This window comes from Peromyscus californicus, unplaced genomic scaffold, assembly GCF_007827085.1.
Source record: "Peromyscus californicus insignis strain IS unplaced genomic scaffold, ASM782708v3 Scaffold_4__1_contigs__length_199733344, whole genome shotgun sequence".
NCBI classification, from domain to species: Eukaryota; Metazoa; Chordata; class Mammalia; order Rodentia; family Cricetidae; genus Peromyscus; species Peromyscus californicus.
In genome coordinates, this window is record NW_026294562.1 from 171,862,935 (window position 1) to 171,879,127 (window position 16,193).

Here is a 16,193-nt window from a genome sequence, read left to right on the forward strand (position 1 = left end):
CTCCATATCATCTGGATGGAATGGAATGGAGAAAATACAATTCTTAATATCAATAATAGTCAGATAATAGGTATTAGGGATGTCAGGTATCCAGGGAAGTCCCCTTTGGGGGGTCCCAAATGGGATCTTTTTATTATTGATTTTTCTTAAGTCATGCAGGAATCTCCAGGAACCATTAGCCTTTTTTATAACAAAAACAGGAGAGTTCCAGGGGCTGGTGGATGGCTGAACATGCCCCAAGGACAATTGTTGTTTAACCAGAGCATCAAGCTGTTGTAATTTAAAGGATGGTAGAGGCCACTGCTCAACTCAAACAGGTTCCCCAGGTGTCCACTGAATCTTTGGCACCAGGGGCGAGCAGTGGCCTTTAGAATTGGGGGTGAACCTGGGAAAAGTCTCGTCTGAGCTTCTCAAAATAGGGATCATCCCTACAATTGGGGTGTGTTTCCTGCCCCTCTTCAAACTGCTGTTGGTACTCTTTAGTGTCAAGCATGTCCTGATAAGGGGCCTTATGGTCTGTGGTGATAAAGGCCTCAGCTTCCCCAAGGATGTCCTGGCCAAGAAGGTTGTCAGTTACACCAGGAACCACAAGGGGATGCACCTCCCCGTGATTACCATCTGAGTCAGTCCAGGACAACCAATTAGCTGTCTCCCATGACATAGAATGCCCCCCCCAATGCCAAGCATGTGGGGTCCAGAAACCAACTGCCAGGAGGGGACTTCCTCCTTTTGGATGACTGTGTAGTCAGCCCCAGTGTCTATGATAAAATTAAAGGTTTTTCCTTCAATGGTTAGGGTCATCTTGGGCCTTAATCTGGGCACCAAGGGTATGGTTCAGTGGGCTTTGACCACCTCTTTCCCCTTATTTAACAGGGCTAGGGATCACCCCTGGGAGGTGCCCCTTGGAAGTTGAATTTAGATCTACAGTCTTTTGCCCAGTGGAACCCCTTCTTATACCTGAGGCATGGTCCCTTAATCCAGCACAGGCAAGCTTATGATCAGTGTTCATGCATCCAATACCAACATTTTAACAAATTTATTCCTCAGCTCCTTGGAAAGAAACCTTTTCTGGAGACTCTTATTGACCCTTTCAACAAATGTCACTAAGTCATTGCCTGATCTCTGATGGACCCCGGATATAGGAACTTCCATGGGACCTTCATCCAATATTTTCCAAGCAGCTATCCCAAGTGCCCTAACTTGATCTTGATGGGGGCAGGGATGGCAGCCTGCTGGAGGCCAATGGAGTACTGGTCGGAGGTACCGGACAGTATCCCAAAGGTGATAGGAATTTGAGGGTTGGCTGTAGGTAGAGTTTTCCTGCCTGGCCCACAGTCAGGGCAAATCTCTCTCACCTGCCAGTCCCACAGCCGTCAGACCCGACCAAGTAAACACAGAGACTTGTATTGGTTTCAAACTGTATGGCCATGGCAGGCTTCTTGCTAACTGTTCTTTCAGCTTAAATTAATCCATTTTTATAAATCTATACCTTGCCACATGGCTCGTGGCTTACCGGCATCTTCACATGCTGTTTCTCATCTTGGCGGCTGGCAGTGTCTCTCTGACTCAGCCTTCCACTTCCCAGCTTTATTCTCCTCCTTGTCCCGCCTACACTTCCTGCCTAGCCAATGGCCAATCAGTGTTTTAATTATTGACTAATCAGCAACACATTTGACATACAGAACATCCCACAGCAGTTGGCTGCTTGATTTCTCTCTGCCTGGACCCTGCACTCCTCTAGATAGAAGGCATCCCATTTCAAGTAGAGAGGTCCAGGGAGGACTGCTTTGGCAAGGGCCTTCCAAGCCCAAGTGGTCAAGGCTTGATGAGCCAGACCCAGAAGGATAGTCTCAGCCCAAGGGGAATTTGGCCCATCCTCTGAAACAGCCTTTTTAAGGTCCTTAAGGTCCTGAGCCTCTCAGGGATACCAGGCAAGTGGGCAATTGCCGCCGGGGTTAATATTAACAGGAAAGATGCCAGTCACATCTCCTGGGACCGCACTCCACCCAGAGTAGGGCAGAGGTGCAGACGGATTTGGGGGAATGGAATTCAGGACAGAGGAGGTGAGGAATGGATTGGTAGGGAGAGAGGATGTTGAGAGGCCCTTTGAAGGCCAGGGGGCACCATCAAAGGGATCAAGAGATGGATACAACGAGCCAGATGAGCCAGGCTGACTCAGGGTTTTGGTTTGTGTGTGGCCTGAATTTTTATGTCTCTTTTCTCCCTGGGCTCTGTTTCCTCTCCCTGAGGTCTCCCTATAGGCTCCTACTCCTTATAGGGCTCTGGATTTATGTCTCCCTTCTTAGAGTTTTCCGAGGCAGCCACTGACCATTTCTCCTTAATGGGCCTTGGTGGAAAGCAGCCTTTTAAGGCAGTAACAATTGGGATAGCTCCCAGTGGAGGAATCTCTCCTCTGTCAACCCAGACCCTGTGAATCGGGGTTTCTATTCTATCCCAGGTGTCCCAGTTGAAAAGATGGCCATCAGGCAACCATGGGGAGATCTTAATGAGGTAAGTCCATGTCTGGAATGCCTGACTATCAGAAAGGTTGAGACCCCTGCTCTTTAGCAGTATTTGTAGGGACTCTAAGGCAGGATTTAGTTTAGAAGACTGCCCCATATCTTATTGGGGTACACTCACCCACAGACTGATTGGCCTATCAGCGTTCTTCCATTCCTCACATGGGGCACCAGTCTGTCAGTCTGACTGACAGGTAGGACAGAAGAGGGACCGGTCCAGCCGGTCTCTCCCTGGGGCTGAGCAGGATGATGAGTGTCAATGGCCCAGACCCCCCATTCCACTAGAGAGAAACACACTGGACTGGGAGTCTTGTCGAAGCAGGAACTCACTTTATTGCATCAGGAGTGAACTTATATAGGTTGGGGTGACAGGGGGGATAGGGTGTGGATAGCAGGCCGATAAGATGATGCCATCTCAGCAGTTACTAGGCAGAGGCAATTCTAGGTCGGGTAGTGCTGAGTCATTCTTGTGCGGAAGTCATGTCCCAGGACAGGTCACCAAACTTGAGCTAGGCTCAGGAAGTTACACTGGGCCTCACGCCTGGTCCTTATGGGACCCAACAATCTACAGGAGCAAACTGGGAGTGGAGGGGGTAATGAAGGGCAAAGAATGGGGGATGAGAACATAAGGAAATGGGAGGGTCAAGCTGGAATAGGGACAGAGGAGGAGAGCAGGGAAAGAGATACTGTGACAAATGAAGACATCATGGGAATATGAAGAGACAGGGTGTCAGGGAATCTCTCAAGAATCCACGAGGATGACCCCACCTTGGACTAATGGCAATGATCAAGAGAGCTTTCTGGACTGGTCTACTCTGGTGACTGGTCTAGGGAATACCCTAACTGTCATCATAGAGCCTTCATCCAGGCACTGAAGGAAGCAGATGCAGAGATCCACAGCCAGGCACCAGGCTGAGCTCCGGGAATCCAATCAATGAGAAAGAGGAGGGATTCTGTGGTCAGGGGACATCGAGGTCATGATGGGAAAACATGTAGAGATGACCAGCCACACTAGTGGAAACCCATGAACTGTGGACTGGTAGCTGTGGAGCCCCCATAGGACTAAACTAGGCCCTCTGGATACAGGAGACAGTTGTTTAGCTCGAACTGTTAAGGGAGCACCCAGGCAAGGGGATTGGAATCCATCCCTGATGCATGGGCAGGCTTTTTGGAGCCCAGTGCCTACAGTGTGACAACTTGCACAGCCTTGGTGCAGTGAGGAGGGGCTTGGAACTGCCTCAGCTGAGTGTGGCAGGCTCTGCTGACTCCCCATGGGAGATCTTGATTTGGAAAATGTGGGGATGGGGGGTGGGAAGAGGGAAGAGGTGGGATCTGTGGTTGGTACGTAAAGCGAATAGAAAATTTCTCAATTAAAAAAAAAGCATTGGCAAACTGACTCCAAGAACACATTAAAAACATTATCCACCATGATCAAGTAAGCTTTATCCCAGAGATCTAAGGATAGTTCAACATGCGAAAGTCTGCCAATGTAATACACCATATAAACAAACTGAAAGAAAAAAACACATGATGCTGAAAAGGTCTTTGGCAAAATCCAACACCCCTTTATGATAAAGGTTCTAGAGAGATCAGGAATACAGGGAACATACCTAAACATAATAAAGGCAATTTACATCGAGCCAACAGTCAACATCAAATTAAATGGAGAGAAACTCAAAGCTATTCCACTAAAATCAAGAACAAGACAAGGCTGTCTGCTCTCCCCATATTTATTATATATAGTACTTGAAGTTTTAGCTAGAGTAATAAGACAGCAAAAGGAGATCAAGGGGATATAAATTGGAAAAGAAGAAGTCAAGCTTTCACTGTTTGCAGATGATATGATAGTATACATGAGTGACCCCAAAAATTCTACCAGGGAACTCCTACAGCTGATAAACATCTTCAGTAATGTGACAGGATACAAGATTAACTCAAAAAAATCAGTAGCCCTCCTATATACAAATGATAAAAGGGCTGAGAAAGAAATCAGACAAACATCACCCTTAACAATAGCCACAAATAATATAAAATACCTTGGGGTAGCTCTAACTAAGCAAGTGAGAACTTTAAGTCTCTGACGAATGAAATCAAAGAAGATATCAGAAAATAGAAAGATCTCCCATGCTCATGGATAGGAAGGATTAACATAGTAAAAATGGCAATCTTAGCCGGGCGGTGGTGGCGCACGCCTTTAATCCCAGCACTCGGGAGGCAGAGCCAGGCGGATCTCTGTGAGTTCGAGGCCAGCCTGGTCTCCAAAGCGAGTTCCAGGAAAGGCGCAAAGCTACACAGAGAAACCCTGTCTCGAAAAACCAAAAAAAAAAAAAAAAAAATGGCAATCTTACCAAAAACAATCTACAGATTCAGTGCAATCCCCATCAAAATCCCAACACAATTCTTCACAGACCTAGAAAGAGAAATACTCAACTTCATTTGGAAAAACAAAAAACCCAGGATAGTTAAAAGAGTCCTGTACAACAAAACCACCTCTGGGGGTATCACCAATCCTGATATCAAGCGCTACTGTGGAGCTATAGTAATAAAAATAGCTTGGTTATTGGCATAAAAACTAGCATGTGGACCAGTGGAATTGAATTGAAGACCCTGACATTAACCCACACACCTATGAACATATGATTTTTGACAAAGAAGCCAAAACTGTACAATGGAAAAAAGAAAGCATCTTCAACAAATGGTGCTGGCATAATTGGACATCAACATGTAGAAGATTACAAATAGATCCATATCTATCGCCATGCACAAAACTCAAGTCCAAGTGGATCAAAGACCTCAACATAAATCCAGTTACACTGAACCTGATGAAGAGAAAGTAGGAAATAGTCTTGAACTCATTGGCACAGGAGACCACTTCCACAGAATGGGAATAGGTTTTCACCAACCCCATATCTGACAGAGGGCTGATGTCCAAAATATATAAAGAACTCAAGAAACTAGACATCAAAATAACAAAAAAATCCAATTAAAAATGGGCTATAGAGCTAAACAGAGATTTCTCAAAGGAAGAACTTCAAATGGCCAAAAGACATTTAAGGAATTGTTCAGCATCCTTAATTATCATACAGATTCAAATCAGAATGACTCTGAGATACCATCTTACACCTGTCAGAATGGCTAAGATCAAAAGCACTGCAGACAACTTATGCTGGAGAGGATGTGGAGCAAGGGGAACACTCCTCCACTGTTGGTGGGAGTGCAAACTGGTACAGCCACTTTGGAAATCAGTATGGTGGTTTCTCACAAAACTGGGAATCAATCTACCTCAACACCCAGCTATACCACTCTTGGGCATCATATACCCAAGGAATACTCAATCATACCACAAGGACACATGCTCAACTATGTTCATAGCAACATTATTCATAATATCCAGACCCTGAAAACAACCTAGATGCACCTCAACTGAAGAATGGATTAAAAAAATGTGGTACATACACACAATGGAGTACTACTCAGCAGAGAAACACAATGACATCATGGAATTTGCAGGCAAATGGATGGAACTAGAAAATATCATCTTGAATGAGGTAACCCAGACTCAGAAGGACAAACATGGTATGTACCCACTCATAAATGGATACTAGATATAAAGCAAAGGGTAATCAGGCAACAACCCACAACTCCAGAGAAGCTAACTAACAGGGAAGACCCAAAGAGGGATACATGGACCAACCCGGGAAGGGGAAAGCGATGTGATCTCCATGAGTAAACTGTGGATGAGGGGTAGGCAATGGAGGGTAAGGGATAGAGGATGAGAACATAAGGGAATGGGATGGTTGAACTGGAACAGGGAGGGAAGGGGAATTCAATGAAAGAGATACCATGATAGAGGGAGATATCATGGGGATAGAGAGAAACCCGGTGCTAGAGAAGTTGCCAGGATTTCCCCAGAATGACCCCAGCCTGGGCTACTAGCAATAGTGGAGAGGGTGCCTGAACTGAACTGGCTTGCCCCAGAGATCAGACCGGTGAATACCCTAACTGTCATCATAGAACTTTTCTCTAATGACTGATGGAAGCAGATGCAGAGATCCACAGCCAATCACCAGGCAGAGCTCCAGGAGTCCAGTCAGAGAGAGAGAGGAGGAGGAATTCTATGAGCAAGTGCATCAAGATCATGATGGGGAAACATGCAGAGATGACCAAACCAAACTAGAGGGAACTCATGAAAGTTGGATTTATGACTATGGAGCCTACATGGGACGGGACTAGGCATTTGCATGGTGAGACAGTTGTGTAGCATGATCTGCTTGGGAGGCCCCCTTACGATAGGATCAGAATCCATCTCTGGTGCCTAAGCAGGCTTTGTGGAGCTCACTACCTATGACAGGACACCTCGTGCAGCCTTGGGGCAGGGGGAAGGGCTTGGACTTGCCTCTACTGAATGTGCCTCACCATGGGAGGCCTTGCCTTCTTGTGGGTGGGAGTGGGGGGCAGGTTGGGAGGGGGAGGCTGGGAGGCAGGAGGAGGGAAGAGGAGGATCTTTGATTGGTGTATAAAATGAATGAAAACATTTTCTTAATAAAAAAAAAAGAGAAAGAAAAACCAAGAAAAAAAGAGACATAAAATCAGATATACTGAATCATATAGAAGAGAAAGTGGGAAATAGCCTTGAACCCACTGGCACAGGAGACAACTTCCTGGACAGAACACTGCTAACACAGGCATTAAGATCAACAATTAATAAATGGGACTTCATATACCTGAAATGCTTCTGTAAGGCAAAGGACACCATCAACAGGACAAAACTGCAGCCTATAAAAAAATGTCCACCAACTACATATCCAATAGAGGACTAATATCCAAAATGTATAAAGAACTCAAGAAACTAGGCATCAACAAAAAAGACAGTAAAAAATGTGGTACAGATCTAAACAGAGAATTCTCAGTAGAGGAATCTCAAATGGTCAAGAAATACTTAAAGGAATGTTGAACATTCTTAGCTATCAGGGAAGTGTAAATCAAAAGTACTTTCAGATTCCATCTTACAGTTAGAATGGCTAAGATCAATAACACAAGCCAGGAACTGGAAACAACCTCAATAAAGAATGGATAAATATGGTATATTTGTATAATAGAGTATTACTGAGCTTTAAAAAAGCATGATCTTTGTAAGCAAATGGACAGAACTAGAAAAAAAAATCAGCCTGAGTGAGGTAATCCAGACCCAGAAAGACAAACATGGTATGTACTCGATCATAACTTCATATTAGCTGTTAAGTAAATGATAATCATGATACAACACACAGACATAGAAAGGCTAAGTAGCAAGGAGTGCTGTGGGAGCCCACAACTGACTCAGTTTCCCAGTTTGAATCTGAAGTCTATTCTGAGGAACCACCATATTGGTTTCCACAGTGGCTGTAAAGGTTTGCACTCCCACCCTCAATGGAGGAGTGTTCCCCTTGCTCCATGTCTTCACCAGCATGGAACTGCTCTAGGTCTCAGCATATATGTTATGGCTGTTAACTTGGTGGTTTTGTGGGACTCCTGACAGTGGGAATGAGCTGTAACAGACTGTTTCACCTGCCCTTGGAACTGTTTCCTCCTACTAGGTGCCTCACCCAGCCCTGATATGAGGGTTTGTGTCTAGTCTTACTGTAACTTGTTATGATGTGTTTAGTTGACATCCCTGGGTGGCCTGCTCTTTTCTGAAGGGAAACAAAAGAGAAGTGGACCTGGGGGAGAGGGGATATGTGAGAGAGGGACTGGGAAAAGTGGAGGGAGGGGACACTGTGAACAAGATGTATTGCATGAGAGAAGAATCAAAAGAAAGAAAAGTATGATGAAGTCACTCCTACACCAGACAAGTTAGATTGTCCCTCCAGACTTCATTCTCACTTCATCCATCAATCAAAGCAGGTGCAATGAAAATTCATCTCTAAAGTGATTCTAAACCCTGGTTACTGAAGTGCGATCCACCAACCAGCAGTGATGCATTACCAGATCTTGGCAGCAGTGTGTGTGTGTGTGTGTGTGTGTGTGTGTGTGTGTGTGTGTGTGTGTGTGTGTGTGTGTGTGTGTGCCTAGGCAACACAGCAAGACCAGAGCAGCAAAGAGTCCAGGCATGTTGGGAGAGAGAAATAGGGGGAGGTAGAGGGATGGAGGAAGGTGTGGAGGGAGGGAGGGCAGAACAGCAAAGAGAATACAGGAATGTTTGGAGGGAGGGTGTTGGGGGAGGAGGAAAAGGGAAGAAGGGAAGAAGGAGGAGGAGGAGGAGTAGGGAGTACAAGGGAGGAGGAGGGAGGGGAAGAGAGGGGACAGGAGGCTTTCAGGTCCTACTAGAAATATCAGAATCTGTATTTATTTAAACAGTAACCTTGTGTGGTTATTGTGTGGTTTGTAAGTACATTAAAGTTTCACAAGCTCTTCTCTAAAGTGTCTTCCAATTCTAAATGCAAGTGTTTCACATGCACTGAAAATCTGTCACTTTACAGGGACTCAGTGGGGGGCAGTTGACTTAGTCACCCAGTCTACACTTTTCTTTTCTTTTAATTAATTTATTTAGTTTACATCCTGACCAGGGCCTCCCCTCCCTCCTCTCCTCACATCCCTTCCTCTCACCTCCCCTTTGCCTGACCCTTCAATCCACCCCTCCTCCATATTTACTCAGAAAGGGGTAGGCTTTCATGGGCATCAACAAAACAGGACACATCAAGCTGCCATAAGACACAGCACCTCCCGCTGTATTCAGGCGGGGCAAGGCAGTCCAGCATGAAGAATAAGTTCCCAAGAGTCAGCCAAAGCATCAGGGACAGCCCCTGCTCCCATTGCCAGGGACAGACCAAGCTACACAATTGTCACATATATGCAGAGGTCAGTCCTCTGCAGGCTCCCTGATTGTTGGTTCATACCTGTGCTCTCCTGTCACTTCCACGTGGTCAGATGAAGCAGAGAAACCACAGCAGAAACTGAATTCCAGGACTGTCCAGCCAGAGCCGCAGGAGTGCCCCCTTCCCCATTCTGGACCATGTTCATAGTTAGAGCCGAATCCCACTTCCGCTGCCTCCTCCCACCTGTGCTGCGGCAGACCCCTGCCTGCTGGCATGTATCTTTTTATTTTTATTATTTTTTGGGACAATCTCATCATAGACGAGTTCCCACCTAGGGACTCGGCTATTCTGAACCAAGCTGTTGTTCTGACTCTCCAAAGGTCTGTCCGAATCATATACTTCTGCTGACTTCTTCACCCACCAGATTTGGTTCCAAATTCTAGAGTCTGCTTCTTCAGCTGCTGCTTCCCTCCACCTGCTCTAACCACTGCTCTCTCCCTCTCCACTGTACAAGTGTCCCTCCTGCTCCTAGAGCCTTCTATGCCTTACCCCACCTGCCTGGACACTCGCCTTGCATTTATCCACTCTGGCCTGCTCCACCCATCCAGGTTACGCCCACGTGGGCACATATATCTACTAAAGACACCTAGCCTCTCCCTTTTCCCCAAAGCCTCAGCTGCTCTCTCCTGTCTGTCTGTCTTGCTCTCTCCCCTCTCTAAGTTTGACTCTTTGTCTGTGCCTGTCTGTCTGTCTCTCCTCTGTCCTCTCTCTCTGTCTCTGTCTCTGTGTCTGTCTGTCTCTCCTCTGTCCTCTCTGTCTCTGTCTCTGTCTCTGTGTCTGTCTGTCTCTCTCTCTCTCTCTCTCTCTCTCTCTCTCTCTCTCTCTCTCTCTCTCTCTCTGTGTGTGTGTGTCTGTCTGTCTGTCTGTCTGTCTGTCTGTCTGTGTCTGTGTGTCTGTGTCTTTCTCTTGGTTAAGTGTCATCCCAAGTTCCCTACATTGTCTACTATTACTACAAATCTTTACCATTGTGCCAGGAATCTCCTCTCGCCCCCACTGGGCCCGATCAAAAGGACAAGGGACTCCTCTCCTCTGTGACAAGTTTACCATTCCACTTAGGGATGCCCGGATGGACATCCTTGTCACAAGGACACTTTACCCACCTCAGCTCTGCTTTTTCTCGACTCCCCTAGACACTGAAGTCCCACCTGAGACTTCCTAAGACTGCTTCCTCGTCTCCTCTCTTAGAAGCTACCTGCAGTCCACACCCACTGTGCCCTCTATCTCACCTCCCTCTTGGAGCTTATAGAATTCCAGATTTTCCTTTTGCGACCCTACCATCTCCCCCTTGGACTACAAACAGCTTGGCCTCAATGCAGCTCAATCAATTGCCAAAGATTGGCAAATTCTCAGTGTCCAAATTCTCTCCTACGGTAACAATTGCCACTGCACAAACAAATGATCCCAAATATCTTCTAACTAAACCTGCTCTGCCCTCCACTTCCAAATATCTCTTCTTTCTAAGGCCTCTCTACTTCCCACTCTGAAAAAAATCTTTTATCTCTATGATTTCTCTGTGATCTACTCTCAAAATTCTCTAACACTATGCTATTAACTCCACTTTAAGATTTGTAAGTTCATTGGGTACGGTTAAAAAATCTATAAAATCTGTAACAAAAAATTGGCTTAAAATTGATAACAAAAGGATTATACTTAAAAACATCTATACACGGGTAATCTTAATTTACTACAACTTACCGTATGTAGGATTCAACTCTTGTTTAGAATATACTGTATATGTAATTTGGATTCATTTTTATTTAAAAAAAATAGATCTACTAAAAGATAGATAGTTTAAATAACAATTACACAGTTAGCACCTAACAGCTGCTCCAGCTTAGTCCCTTCCTCCCACTAGGCAAGAGCTGCAGCCAGGGTGGAAATTAGGGACTATGCACCAGGTGGAGTTCAATTCTCATGAGCCTTGCAGCCAAAACAGCATCTAGTGGTCCTCACTCTCTCATACTCCAGGGTGGCCGGCTCTGGACACCAAGTTTCTCCTCTGCTCACAAGCCAGCACTCAGGACATCTTCACTCATGTGAACACACCAAGCAGGCCCGTCAGATTAACCAAGCGGAGTGGGGCATACACATATTCAAGCCCCCAGAAATGTCCTGTAAGAACTGCCCTTAGTTTTTACACTACCAATCCTATCATTTTCCACATCACCCCCGACTGGGTCTCACTGTCAAACCTCCTTTCTGCACACACCAGTGTCCGCACAGAGCCTCCTGGCTCTCAACACGAACCTCTCTATGCTTCATGGAGGCAGGACAAGTTGTCTTTTCCCCAACACGGCCCACAGGCTGGCCATCTGCAGCCTCCTCACACACTAGGGCCACCACTGTCAGTCCTTCCCTGAGGATGACTACTCTCCTGGGCTGTGGCTTCTTCCTTCACCCCAAAGCCAACACTGTGGCGTGCTGAAGTTCCTCAGCCCTTCATCCATTCTCACCCCTCCCCATCTCCAGCTCTCCTACAGGCCCCCTTCTCACTAGTAAACAATGGACCTAGTGATCTGGATAAATCCCAAAGGCTACAGCATCTTTCCCCTGCCTCCCACCACACAACCATAGGCTGTGAGGATACAGGGACTTGTTTAGGGTTGAACATGCTTATTTAGACCTTGACACACACTCCACCACTGAGTTACCACCCTAGCCTTCATACTGCCACCACTGAGTGACCTTGCTCTGCCCACCACAACTCTCAAGATCATCTTATCATTTTGTCTGTGTGCACTTGTTCATGTGCATGTGTGTGTACACCTGTGTGTGTGTGTGTGTGTGTGTGCGCGCGCGCGCGCATGCATGTACCAGTTCTGTTCCTTTAGAGAACCCTGATGAATACAGACTAGTACCAGGAGTGGGATCCTGTAACTTGGGATAAAGATACTTGGAAAGATGCTACTGTGATGGAGGACTTTGAAACCTCAGATTCTCAAGGGTATATTTCATTTGAGGAAGCATTCTCTCTCATCCTTTGGAGACGATGCATCCCCACACCCACTTGCTGCAATATTGCCCTCTCCACCTTTGCTAAGGAAATTAACCCTTCCTTGTCTGTTATACCAGCAGTGACTTTCCCTGAAGGAAATGCCAGGCAAGGCAATACTGCTGCCCCTCAGGGCCCACCTATAGTTGCCTCTATACCTATAACCAGACTTAAGGAAAGCAAGCTCCTAGAGGGGAAATAGAAAGTGTAGTCCATGAGGAGATGCACCACAACACTAATTAGCTTAATGAGCTTGCTACTTCATTCAAGGAAAAGTATGGGGAATACGTGTATAGGAATGGATAGTAAGGGTAGGGGATGATTGTGGAAGGAACTCCATCAAGCTGAGTTTATCAATATGGGCCACAGAAATTCTAGCTTTAATATGGTTAAAGTAAAAAAAAAAAAACAGTTCTTTGAAGTTGTCCAAAGTTTGACCGGTTGGCTGAAGTATTTGTCATAGGATGGCCTACTGAAAAGAGTTGGAGATACCTCATATCCGTTGGCTTAGTGTTAAGGATCAGGAGAAACTGCAATGCTAAAGTGGGTATGCTGTGTAAACCTGATCCTCCACAACTGGAAGACCCAGAAGCCATGCCCTTCACTAATTCTACAAGATCCAAAATGGTGAGAAGGGCGCCAACACATTTGTAGGGCGCCAACACATTTGAAGAGCTCTGTCATTCTTTTCCTCGTGCTGGACCTTAGATGGGAGATGCTGCTGCTCAGTTGGATGAATTACACGTGGTGAGATTAACGGGGACCCGATAGAGTAGGTGTTTCCATCTTCTGGTGTCTTTGTCCATTTCTCCCTTCAGTGTTCTGAAGTTATAGAGGTCTTTCACTTCTTTGGTTAGGTTCATCCCAAGATAGTTTTTGAGGCTATTGTGAATGGTATTGTTTCCTTATTTCATTCTCTGTGTGTACATTCTGGGTATACAGGAAGGCTACTGATTTTGGTGTTAATTTTGTAACCTACTATTTTGCTGAGCATGTTTGTAAGCTGTCAGAGATTTCTGTAGTCTTTAAGGTATATAACATCTACAAATGAGGACACTTTGACCTCTTCCTTTCCTATTTGTATCCCTTCTATCGCCATCTGTTGTCTTATTGCTCTAAGTCTTCAAGTATTACATTGAGTGGGAGTGGAGAGAGTAATGGGATTAATCCACAGAGTCTATTTAATGATCAAAGGAATTTATTGGGGGTTAACTCACAACCAGAATAAAGGAATTGGTCACAGAATCCTGGAGAGGTGAGCCACATTCCATTGCAGTTCTCTGGCAAGTTCTGCCCTGGTCTGACCCAGCATCTAAAACCATGAGGTCACAAAGTCAAGAGACCGTGGGTACGTGCATCCCGGGTCTTAAGGATCCCCCAGTGGCATGTACCTCAAGGTCACAGGCAGGTGTAATAGCTGCTACCTCACTAGGGGCAGTGCTCTAAGGCATGGCTCAAACAGCTTCCTACTACAAGAGAGTGGACTTCCTTGTCTTGCCTTGGTTTTAGCAGGAATGCTTCAGGTTTTTCCTTCACATGGCATGATGTTGGCTGCTGGCCTGTTGTATAGATAGGGTCTTTATTATACTGAGGTATGTTCTTGCCTCCATAGTCTCTCTAGGACTTTGATGCTTGTCTGCAGTTAATGGGCTAAAGGTCTTGCAAAATAAAATGGGTGAACCTTGCTGGGCTCAGTGGCACACCCCTGGGCTCAAATGAATCTGTTCTTTCCAGAACATCCCAAGCAACATCAGTAAAATTCTAGTCTTTTCTGAAAGATATTTCCAATAATTAGGTATTTTCAAAAGATCATGTTATGCAAAACAAGTCAAATATGAAGGAGCACTGTTTAAATGCCATTTCAATGCAGCCATGAATAGACAGATGTAATTAATGGTGCTGAGAATTCAAACTCAGGGGTGGAATTAACTGCGAAGACACTCAGAGGAACTCGGTAGAGGAAGGAATACTTTACAACTTACTCATGGAGTTACTCCATGAATGCACACATTTACCCAAAACAACTTACGACCAGGTGTGGTGATGTGCTATCTGTAATTTCAACTACTCATAAGGCTGACTGGAGAGGGTTACTTGAGGCCAGTATTTTGAGACCATACTGAGCAACAAAGACAGACACCCTACCTCAATACAAAAAATAATCAAATAATAAGGACTATGGATATAATTCAGTGATATGGTGCTTGTCCAGCATTTGAAAGGCATGGAGATCTAGACCAAGTATGCACGCACAAGTACAAGCACAAGCACACACACATACACACACACACACACACACACACACACACACACACACACACACACACGTGCACGCATGCATGTGCACACAAAAAAAATAATAAGTAATTTTTATGAAAATGTGGAATACATACACAATGGGGTATCTTCAGCCAAAGGAAGGAAATTAAGTCATTTGCAGAGAACTGGATGGAAGTAGAGAACATCATGTTAAACAAAATAAGCCACACTTAGAGGAGTCTCATAAGTTTTTTCTCATATACAGAACTTAGGGGGTTGGAAGAAAATGAGAAGGAAGGGGACTAGCAGAGACATGGAGGGGTAAAGGGGGGAACAGGAAGGAGAGAGGGTAACACAGGAGGGAGAGTTCATCAAACTACATTCTATGCATGTATGATTATAATCCACTACTTCATATAAGGCACAATAATCCTAGCATGGGGAAAGACTTAAGTAGACATGTCTCCAGAGACGTACAAAAGCTAGTTGGTACAGGAGTGGGCACTCAATATCATCAGTCGTTGTGAAAATGTCAAGGGACCCTTCCTGGAATAAGCACTAGGACACCAATGAGAGTGGATGAGAGGCGATGTCACCAGTGGACTGACCCCAAGACAGCTCCTGAAAGGTTTTGATGCTGGGTCTGGTTTGTATTCTCATTTTACACTCTAAAACCCCAAGGTGGGGTGGGAAGTAAGATTTTACAGAATCGTGTGTGGCTGTCAGCTGGTAATTAAGGGAAATGGCCATTGTTTCGGCTATTCCTCCAGGCCATTCCTTTTCAGGTAGCCTGTGAAGGCATGCTCAGCAAATAGGCAGTACAGGCAGTGCCTGAAGGAAGTCAATAAATTGGGACCCAACAATTGGCCTCTTCTACCTTATTCTACTTCAAAAACACAAATCAGACTCAAATGAGACCCCAGTCCACACCTAACAAGGTTTCTTCGACACCTCAAACAATTCAATGACAAACATTGGTGGGATGTGGAAAAGGTGCACTCCTTGGGCATGACTTAAGGGAATCTGAAACGTGAGCCCCTGTGGGAAACACTACTGAGCTCCTAACAGCTGAACACAGACAGCCACCTGGCACTCCCACTGTGGAAAACACGCTCACAATTGCACTAGAGCTTCATGTGCAAGCTGGGTAGTTACAGACTCCTGGTCACGCGTCCATCACCAGGTGAATAGAGAAGCATACACACGTTTCAAGAAGAATCAGCTGTACAAAGACAGAGTTCTCAGAGCCTGCTGAGATGGCTCACTACGTAAAAGTGCCTATCTGCAAGCCTGGTGCCCTGGATTTGATCCCCAGGACCCACATGCTGAAACTAAAGAGCAATGTGGCAGCCCCACCCACCCACTCCTCTACCAAACAGATGCAATTAAAAAAAAAACACAAGACAAAGTTCAGATACAAACCGCAAGTTGAATATATCTAAAAATACCTGAATGAAATAAATCAGAAACAAAATGGGATTCATTGTATAATTACAAGTAAATAAAAGCTCAAGAATGGGGCCGGGCGGTGATGGCGCACACCTTTAATCCCAGCATTTGGGAGGCAGA